The sequence below is a fragment of the Puma concolor genome, chromosome A2 (genome assembly GCF_028749965.1).
Source record: "Puma concolor isolate L17-30 chromosome A2, mPumCon1.1.hap2, whole genome shotgun sequence".
Classification (NCBI taxonomy): Eukaryota; Metazoa; Chordata; class Mammalia; order Carnivora; family Felidae; genus Puma; species Puma concolor.
In genome coordinates, this window is record NC_141668.1 from 164,018,566 (window position 1) to 164,029,536 (window position 10,971).

Genomic DNA, 10,971 nt, shown 5'->3' on the forward strand with positions numbered 1-10,971 from the left:
AGTCTCCACCTTGTGGAAAGGCACACGCTTCAAGGATAAACTTGGACATGACTGGCCAAAACAAGAATTTCCCACAATACTTCAGGACTACCTAACGATCTAATTGCAAATTTGTAGGTTTCAAAGTGGAACTATAAAATCGAAGGGTGGAATGAGAGCTATGCAAGAGGACAAGTGGGGGTCAAGGGCTTCTTTGGGGGGCAGGGGAGGAGTGGAGGCCAGTTTCCACGATGCCCTTGGTAAATCACTCAGTCACCACCAAGTGGGAGCTCCCACACAGACCTGGACTTAAAACCCTGCCCGCCCAGCCACTAGCCGCAGGCCCTGAAGTCTCCCCTGGACCTGGATGCGGCCCCTGCACCTCCGAAGGGGGGTAAACATGCAACAAGTCAACCTACGGAAAACATGCATGCAGCACAAACGCCATGGACCCTTCAAAATGGCACCAACTTTCTCTACCAACAGGATCTCTGTTTGCCAGGCTGCTGTGGGGCTAAGTGATGAGTGACGTACAGTCGGAAGTGCATCCTACATGAAGGAATTATCATTCGTTCAGTGAGGAACAAATGGTATCAAGGTCGTGCTCAAAAAGAATGCTTTACTAATGTTAGATACATATTTAAGACAAATTCATGGTTGAAAGTACATGCCTGATATTCGCCCTAAAATACTCCAGTAAGGCAGACAGTGGTGATGGGGAGAAAAATAAAACAAGACGGCAAAATGCTGATAGCTGTCGAAGCTGGGGGATGGGTATGCCTGGATTCATTCACCTACGAGGTCTGAAAACTTCCATAACAGTTTTCTTTAACTGCAGAATGTACTTAAGTCCTCCCACAAAAGTACAGCCATGGAAGGTCATCTAAAAATTCAACCGGAGCACCTGGGTGGCTCAGTCAGCTGAGCGTCCTACTTCAGCTCAGGTCATGATCACATGGCTCAGTGAGTTCGAGCCCCACGTCAGGCTGTGCTGACAGCTCAGAGCCTGGAGCCTGCTTCAGATTCTGTCTCTTCCTCTTTCTCTCTGCCCCTCCCTCGCTCCCACTCTCTCTCTCTCTCAAAAATAAACATTAAAAAAAAATTTTTTTAAACACAAAAATTCAACCAAAGCTCTAGAAACCTAGTTCTTTTTTTTTTCTTATTTATTGGTTTAAAAAAAATTTTTTTTATTTTTGAGAGAGAGAGAGAGAGAGAGAGAGAGAGAGAGAGAGAGGGAGAGAGACAGAGCATGAGCAGGGGAGGGGCAGAGAGAGAGAGGGAGACACAGAATCTAAAGCAGGCTCCAGGCTCTGAGCTGTCAGCACAGAGCCCGACGTGGGGCTCAACCCCACAAACTGCGAGATCATGACCTGAGCTGAAGTCGGATGCTTAACCGACTAAGCCACCCAGGCACTGTTATTGATTTCTGAGAGAGAGAGAAAGAGAGCATGAGCAGGGGAGGGACAGAGAGAGAATCGGAATCGGAATCAGAAGCAGGTTCCCGGCTCTGAGCTGTTGGCACAGAACCCGACACAGGGCCTGAACTCAGGAACCTCGAGATCGTGACCTGAGCCAAAGTCAAACACTTAACCGACTGAGCCACCCAGGCGCTCCCAGAAACTCAGTTCTAAACCGAGAAGCAGACCATTAGAGAGCTCACAGCCTGATGGTAAAATGGCCATGTCGAATGCCCCCCACTCCTGGCCACACCTATGCTGGAACCTCATTGACCTCACAATGACGGCTGGTAGGTTTAAAACCTGATTTATTTACTCAACAAGTACTCAGTGTGCACCTCCACGCTAGAATGGTGACAGGCATGGCAGACAAATGCCTTGCCCCTCTGGGCCCAGTGGGCGATCCAAGGTAAAGAATCGCCTTCCTTCCAAGCCCAGCCAGGTGCCAGGAGACGAGGCTTCACTCTACACAGACTATCTCTTCACGGTACACTCCTCCTCCATCACAAAAACATCAAATGCAGAAACTTAAAAAGTAACAACTTAAACCATGGTTTCAGGTGGCTGTGACCCTTTTATTTAGGGTTTTGTAGGACCGACAGTGTCTACCTTACTAAAAAGAGCTCCCCAGAGAAATGGTTGGCCTGCACCTAACACAGAAACTGCGTGAGCCGGGGTCATCTGCAGCGTCAGAAAGCAAAGAGGCACTCAGACACTAATGCAGGTCATCCAAAGAACAAGGAGCTGACTTGTGAAGGCTCCCACTGGCCACATCTGGGGCAATGGATTACAAAAAACAAAACAAACATAAAATGCTTCCACCTGCACGAAGTTCTAGAACAGGCAAAACTATTCAGCAGCTGCATTAGGCAGATGGTGGCAGGCACACCTGGGATGGGCGCTTTCAGGGTGATGATCACGGTCTGTATCTTGGTAGGAGTTGGTATATTCAGTGGTCAAAACTACTTGAATGGTAGTCTCAAGACGTGTATGTTACTTCAAAAGAAAAAAAAGGGGGCTGTAAATAAATACTGGACTCTAGTTAATATTCAGATGGAGGACTGTAATTTTTTGCTACTTTGAAATGCATCATAAAAGTAAAGTGGATTAGACGTCAAAGAAACTCGATAAATGCATAAATAAATGTGGGCTGAAGGATGACCAGAACAAAGGAAGAGATGTGTGAAACAAAAGTATAGTCAAATGTCAACGGCAGAACCTGAGCTTTATATACAGGTGGCTGTTCACTGTAAAACCATGTCACCTTCGGTATATGTTTGAGAATTTTCATGAGATATTAAAAATAAACAATCTAAGGGGCGCCTGGATGGCTCAGTTGGTTAAGCATCCGACTTTGGCTCAGGTCATGATCTCGTGGTTCGTGAGTTCGGGCTCTGTGCTGACAGCTCAGATCCTGGAGCCTGCCTCGGATTCTGTGTCTCCCTCTCTCTGTCAAAAATAAATAAACGTTCAAAAAAATTAAAAAAAAAACAAAAACAAAAACAAAAAACAAAACTAAAAACAAAAACAAAAAAAACCCTAAATTGATTCAGCACATTAAATGCATGGAAAAGCTGGAGTCTGTAACGATACTTAAAAAAAAAAAAACAAACCCTACTTTGCCACCAGTGCAGAGGTGTATATCCCAACTTCCTACTCTGAAAATGGTGATTTTCCACAGTGGATGTAGGGAATCGCTGTAAGAACAAATGCCACCTGAAAGACACTGGGAGTAGAAAAATCATTCTTGTACCCCTGGGTAAAAAGATGTTGTGACAAAAAAACAGAAAAAAACAAACGAAAAAACCCAGCCCGTCAAAAGTACCTCAAGGACACGCGTACGCCCCCAAATGCACCCGCTTTCATCGACTGTCCCGCATGTAGGTCTCCATCCGCTGCCTTCACTGTTAAAACTAAGAACGTGGGTGTGCCTCTGTAGCAAGCGGCTTCATCTCTTAATCTTCCTCTGCTCCAAGAGGCAGGCCCCAGAATGAATCCCTGAAGAGACTCACTGGGCTGTGTGGCTGGCCCTGAGCACCCCACCTGGCCCATCTGTGGAACACTCACCCCCAGGCCCTCCTCCCTTAGACCAGACCTTGGTGGTGATGCCTCCTGATCCAGGGGGACAAAGAAAGTAAGAGCACTAATTATGTGAACTAAAACAAATGCTGAAAAACTGGAGACAATGTTCCCTTGCAGGCCAACAAATCTGGCCTCCCTAGTCTCTATGCGAACCCAGACCTGTCATCCAAGCCAGCTTTTCAGAAGCTAGCCGCTCTAGTCTTGAATACCAGGGAATCCCTCTCTTTAACAGACAGAGAGGTCTTCTGGGTGAACAGAAACCTCCTTTTCAAGATTTTTAGCAAAGAACACTGCTGGCAAGAGGTCCACAACACCCACCTGCTTGCCTACAGCCAATACTCCACTGGCCCCTGCCAACCAAACTTTAAACAGAAGCTGCTCCTGCAACCACCTTTATGATTCAACAGCAAGGCACAAGGAAGCCTGGCTTTTTACCAGCCCAGCTCCTCTGAAAAGAAACCCAAGTGAGGAACAGGTGGAGTGGAGAATCAGGATTTTAAACATGAACTCTGGGTAGCTGGGGATGTTCTAACACGAAGGGATCAGGGTTTTTTTCCTTCTCAAATCCAGCCCACTCACAGCATGCAGAGTTACAGAAGTTTAAACCACAAAACCTTTGGCTTGCAACGTGCTGACCTCTTGCTAATTAGAATTCGACGCACGGCACTTGCTGCTGAAAAAGACACATGCCCAATTTAGTCTGTAAAATGAATGAACAGGTGTAGTGGCAACACCGCAACAGGTATAGCCCCAACTATCTATTTCACAAAGTCCTACAGCTATTCCAGCAACTCCGGGGAACTGTCCTGAAGCGGATGCTCATCTAAAAGACTGAATGGATTAAGCTTTGAAAGGATCCAAACCCCAGCTCCTGGTTTCCCCATCTCCAGGGCTATCCTATCCTGGAGCATGAAGTGAAATGACATACACATGCTACTCTTTAGTGACTCTGCAAACCTTTACAGACTGACATCAAGGACACGTGAAAAATAATTTTAACAAAGCAACCCAGCCAAAAGATGCCAACCTAAAATCTGGTTATGGATGCCACTCGGAGAAATTTGAAAATCCAACACAGATCCGAACGCTGGTGCAGTGGTTCCCAATTCTGTCTGCAACAGTGTTTTTTACTGGTCCACAGGGAGGTGTAAAGTCAGGGATAATGATTTCCACAAATAGTTTCAATTTTTAAAAAATGTCCTTTTCTCTCATGAAAAAAAGGAAATGTTGTATGCTAATTAAAAACATATTTTTTGGGTGCCTGGGTAGCTTAGTCAGTTGAGCATCTGACTCTTGATTTCGGCTCAGGTCATGATCTTGCAGTTCGTGAGATCGAGGGCAGAGCCTGCTTAGGATTCTCTCTCTGCCCCCCCACCCCCACCCCACACCTCCCGCTCATGCTCTCTCAAAATAAACAGAAACAAAAAGAAAGGGGAAAAAAAATACTTTCCTTGACTAAATATAAAGCTGACAAACACAAATTTTTCTCCAAAATGTTTCTGAAACTCCACTGGCCTCCCACGAGACCCAGGAGTCCAGGCTCACTGGTACTGTAGAGCATTCATGCGTCTTGGGAGACAGAAGCCCCACGTTTGCATCCAACTGGGCTCCCCAACCTCGCAGCTGTGGGATCCTCCGGTAAATTATCTACCTGTTCAGAGCTGTTATCAAAAAGGAAATGGCAACACTAGCTATGCCCAAGAGCTGCAAACAGTAAGGATAAAAGGTGACTTTGTGGGAAGATGCTTCATCAACTGAAAAACCACAAATGTAATATATTAAAGGAGGAATTTCACCAACTCTTGGATGAACCAATAGAAAGGTTTTAAAATCTGCCTGTGAGAGGACATAACAGTTAAGCGTGTATCATGACTCCAGGTGGGAATTACCAAACCCTCTTCCCAACATGCTCTTCAGGCAACAAGCAGGAGAGGAAGCAAGCTTAGGAAATCTTCCACACCTAGTTGGGGCAGGGGCAGGAGGGGTGACCCTCCCACATATCCCCATGGGGAAGCCCTGGATTTTTTTTCTTAACTTAGCGTGCAGTAGGTTTCCTTCTCCCAAAAGCATTCTTTTCCCCTCCCCAGTTACAAAGAAAAAAAGATGGTCTCTCAAAGGATGTGAATCCACAGACATGTGAATTATCTTGGTGGGTAAGGGTGGCACTCTTTTCAATAAAACTACTGCAAGATAACTATAGCTTCACATGCGGTATACAAGAAATAACAGAGATCACGTGTACGCTTTAAAGCAGTTTCCCACAATGGCAACATCTTGCAAACTACAGTACAATTCATAACCACAACACTCATGGTGATACAGACAGACAGACCACTGCCATCCCAAGGATCCCTCCTGTTGCCCTTGATTGGTCATACTCACCCTTCCACCACTCCTCATATGCCTAACCCTACCAACCACTAATCCATTCACCATCCCTACAGTTCTGACACTCCAAGAATGTTATGTATATGGAATTCCAGAGTATGTAACCTTTCAGCACTGGCTTGTTTCATGCAATGTAACTGCCTCAAGATTCATCCAAGGTGTTATCAACAGCTTGCTTCTTTTGATCGCTAAGCAGTACTCCGTGGTATGGACGTATCTTGGTTTAACCATTCACCTACTGAAGGACATCTACGTGGTTTCCAGTTCTTGGCTATCAAGGATAAAGCTGCTATGAGCATTTGTGTATAGATTTTTATGTAAACATAAATGTTCCTTTCTTTGGGAGAAATGCCCAAGGGTGAAATTGCTGGGTCATTTGGCAGTTGCCTATTTACTTTCTAAGAACCCACCAAAGAGTTTTTACAGAGCTGATTAAAAAAAGAAAAAAAAAAAAAAAAAGCTCTAAATAAATAAATTACATTAAATTAAATACAAACTCAAGTAACTTCATCAAAATTGACTCAGTTCATCTTCCCTCCACTCGTCAGTTCACACACCTGCTCTGTGGGATGTGAGAAGCCCACAGACCTCCATTTACTGGACAACTGTTACTCCCCCCTGCTAGGACACTGCACAGGTCACCCACAGGACAAATGTTTATTAAGCGCCACTATGAGCCATGGGGCTGGGCTGGTTATTTCCACATTGTTGACATCTGGACTGTTTTCTTGAATTATGAATGCATAGCAAGGATTATTAACCCGCAAAAAATCTAGAAGTACCACTGAGAAGCAAACCTAACCCGCAACATTTTATTCTTTAAACACACACAGATTCAGGTAAGAGGAAAAAAGCAGTCCAAAGGAAGCAGCAGCAAAGCAGGTGGCCTGCAAAATTATCCCAGTAAGACTGAGCTCAAACCACAATCCTAATGAAAATAAGAAGAAAGAGGACTGTTTGGAATGTCAAGGAAAATTACAATGGATCTCAAGTTGTCCATAGCACCAATTCTCATCAACTGCCCAAGATTATAAAAATAATTTGGAGCAAATGTACATAACTCTAATAAAAGTTACTTCGTAACTAAATGGTCCTTAGTGTTCATATATAGCACACAAGAAAATGGTCCTTGGACAATAAACTCATCTTCCTGCTAAAAACTAGTGGCTACATGGGCGCCTGGGTGGCTCAGTTGGTTGAGCGTCCCACTCTGGATTTCGGCTGGGGTCATAATCTCATGGTTCATGGGATTGAGCCCCATGTCCAGCTCTGTGACTACATTTTTCTTCATTCCATAAGCACTCAATGAGAAAAAAAAATTAAATTTCAACAGGACATCGTTTTCCCAAGACATCTGAAAACAGTAGATGTTAAAAGTCATTCTGAACTTCCAATCACAATTTATAATGGGATCACCTATAAAGCGCAACCTTGGAAAAATCTCACAGGGATTCAACAAAGCATAAAATGGCAAGGAACAATTTTTAAAAGTCAGTACACTGACAAGGCTCCGTAACAAACACCTGTCCACCATGCTCTCACTATTATTTCGATAACAATGCTAGCACCACAAAGAATCAGCACTGACTTACCCTAAACAACAGAACAGAGAGGGAAGCTAGTGGTTTCAGACAAAACCGTCAAGTGCTGCAGCTGGAATCTGAAGGAATCTCATCCCTTCAGGGCCCCAACCTGCTTCACTGTATGTAGATTCTTGTCAAACCAATGTCTGCCTTTAACCTGAAACCCCTTCACTAAAAACAGAAATCAAATCCTTTTTTCCCCAGGACTTGGGTAAGATAGAAAGCATCCAATATATACAGCCTAGAAAATCGTAATTCCCATGAAAGTTCAATCAAAGCAACATTCAGATAAAATGGCATGCAGATACGTGCATGTAATGTTAGATGGTGTGATTTACACATCCTTCAAAACTGCACAAAGTTAACCAACTTACTGACAGGAGGGCAAGTCCAAGGAGGTATAAACCCAAGTTTCTTGGGGAAAGGAATTATTCCTCTGAGCCATGAAAGGTGAAATCAGGAGAAACTGGGAAGGAGGGTGAGAGAGGTAAATAAGAGGGACCTGATCCAGCCCAAAGAAAACTTCTAAAGCCTTTTTTCAGAGGAACATTTCCAACCCCCACAACTTGCTGAGGCCTACAGACAAGATGCTGCCTACTGTTTACCCAAAGAGAAGAGGCTTATAGACTTACAGAAAGCTCTTTCCTCATCACGGACTCCACCTGTTCCTACCTGGAGATGTGAAGCAGGGGAACATGAAAAAGAGCAACCATGAAAGTGACATCAATGTATTAGCAGCGGCTCTTGCCAATGTAGTTTTTTAACAAGGAGAATTAAAAAAAAAAACTAAGAAACAGCCTTAGATTCTTCACTCCCGGCATTACGGACCTCGAAAAGAAAAAAAAAGCCCTCTTAAATATACTAGAAGCAGCTCAAGAAAAGAATTTTTGCCTATAGACACTAGACAAGTTCAATCGGGAAAAAACAAACAAAAACTGCAATTACCCACCAGTGTTCCAAAAAGAGTATGATTCCCAGACTTGTCCAAGCTCTAGGAGTAGGGAAACTGATGAAGCCACACTCGGTGCCGGCAAGGCCACGTCTGGCAGTAACTGCCAGCCTCCAATCAACTCCAAACACCAGGGCCTGCAGAGATTCCATTCACAAATCCCAGGGACCACGATCAACTCACACGGTCAACCAAGAGCTCAGGGGCAAAGACTGCAGGACTAGGGACAGGGATAGTAACGCCTGTACCCAGGGGCCTTTTATTTATTTATTTCCCTTTTCTAGCTGTTAATGAGCTTCTGGTTCCCACACTTCATTCACAATCTGAGTGGCTGCTGTTACCTACATCCCACGAGACCACACACAAAGCATCACACACAAAGCACAGTGGCAGCAGGGTGAGCAATCCAAGGAGACTCCCAGCCACAAACACCTGTGAAAGAGTCTGAAGCCCTCAATTTGAGTCCCAACTCTGAGTGGTACCTTGGGTTTCCCCTGGAACCCAAATATGCCAAAGGCCACCCACTTTAAAGAGGAGATCATCCTAACCAATCAGAAAAAGACTCAAAACCACTGAAATACCGGAGTCCAGAAAAGAAAGGCTTATCAGGGACACTGGTACTCCCTTATTGATCCATCACGTCCCCTGAGCAGAATCCCAAGCAACAATCAATCAACTCTGGAAATACTAAGAAATGGTTTAGCTCCCCAAGTCTAGACAATGAACTGGGGGAGAGCATGCTGATCACTGTACAACCCAGATAATTCATCCAGGCTCAGGATTAACTGTGGCAGAACTTCAACTCAGTCACTCAACTACTTAATACGGTAGAAAACTGTTTTAAACTCTCATGTTTGGGTCACAATCTTGCAAGTTTCAGTGTACCCAAATATCGCACCACATCACCATTTTGAGGGAGGATGCAAATCCTAAGCAATCTGGATAAAATTCAACATCAGTGAAACACCTAAACTAATGAAAGGGAAAGCTTAAACCCTACGCCAATTTTGGGTCCTGATCTGAGGCAGGCCTGGCTGATCACAGATTGGAGAACCCCATACAACCGACAAAGGCCTCCTCTGCAATCAGCGTGGGAACAGGGTCCCAAGGAGGAGGTCCGCATCTCCACGCCATGTAAGGACAAAGGCGGCGACATTTCCCGCCTCGGGAACCTGGGACTCTCCTGGAACCTAGGACGGGACAGGGACAAAGACTAAGAAGGAATGAGGAGGGGGTCGCCCCTGCTGCGCCGGCCAGGACTCTACCGGCCAAGGGGGGTGTGTGCTCCCGGCACGTGCGCGCGTGCGCGCGGGACGCAGCAACAGACAAAGCCGGGCCCGGGGGACTCGGCGGCCGGGGGCCCGGTGCGCGCGCACCCCCCCGTGCGAGGCGCCGCCGCCGGCCGAGGGGCCGCGAAGGGGGGGGGCGGATGCGCGCGCACCGGGCCCTCGCCGCCGCCGCCGCCATTTTGTTTCCTCGGCACAATGGGGGAGAGTAACGGCCGAGCGCGGGAGCGAGACTGGAGAGGGAGGAATGAGCCCGGCCCTGGGGCGAGAGAGCCGGGCGTAGGAGAAGAGCGCGGGGCGCCTCAGGCCTTGTCACCGCGACCCCTCAGCCGGGCCCGCGCTGAGTGGGAGGACTGGCGGGGGGAGGGGCAGAGGCGGGAGCGGGCCCAGCCGCCGCCACATTGACGCTTACCTTGTCGGCGTTCCCTTCCCCGACCGCAACCGCCGCCGCCGCCCTCCTACCACAGCCCGCCGGGGTCTCCCCCCAAAAGCCACGCGGTGCGCACCGGGCTGCTGAGTCCAACTGCAATGGCGAGAAGAGGAGGAGGAGGAGCCGGGGCCGGGGGCGAGCGGGCTGGCGGGCGCGCGCCGGGGAGGTGCGGGCCACGTGATCGGCTGGAGCCCCGCCCCCTGCCGCCGCGTTGCCGCTTGACGCAGGCCCAGCCCGGGAGGGAGGGAGCAACGAAAAGAGATAAGGAGGTGGGCTTTAGTCACGTGGCAAGAGCGTAGCCGTTGCGTTCTGGTCACGTGGAGTCGAAACGTTTACCTCCCTTTTGGAGTCCTTGATCATGTGACAGTGGCCGATACAGAGTCTTGGCCACGTGACAAGGACTTTGGCGCTTTCCTTTGGTATTGGTAGGTCTCCATCATGTGATATGGTCGCCGTTCTTTTTTTCAATGGCGGTTTTAAGCGGCATCACCACGTGGTTCAGGGCGAGAGGCGGAGTCTCCCCCTGCTGCTAGTTTCTGCGCCTGCGTGGCTGCCATCTTACACCCGTCTCTCGCGTGTACGTTGGCGGAAACCTCTTTGAGAGGCTGTCACAAGAGTATACTTGTAGTGGCCGAATCTTGGTCCGGGAGCTTCAACCTCCATCCGAGGCTACCTGGCGGAGCTTCCTCCATCTCCCTGTGTCTCTCGCTAGAGGCCTAGAAGACCCGAGATGCAGGTGTCGGGAACGGCCGGACAGATCTTGCTGCCCCGGGACCGGCGTCGGCGAGCGCTCCAGTTCTCAAGTCCTGCAATCAAA

At 47.4% G+C, this 10,971-nt stretch overlaps 1 protein-coding gene across 4 annotated transcripts in view; it reads right to left on the bottom strand.

Moving 5' to 3' along the window:
• Window positions 1-10,309, bottom strand: part of ILF3 (interleukin enhancer binding factor 3) — a 31,519-nt gene extending 21,210 nt beyond the window's left edge. For 2 of the 4 annotated variants that reach the window (XM_086699094.1, XM_086699093.1), the window contains exon 1: window positions 10,137-10,308. The gene's annotated coding sequence lies outside the window, so the exon portion shown is untranslated. Of the gene's footprint in view, window positions 1-10,136 lie in introns of all 4 variants that reach the window. The other 2 variants (XM_086699096.1, XM_086699095.1) reach the window with 1 other exon arrangement.
• Window positions 10,310-10,971: the final 662 nt, after the last annotated feature.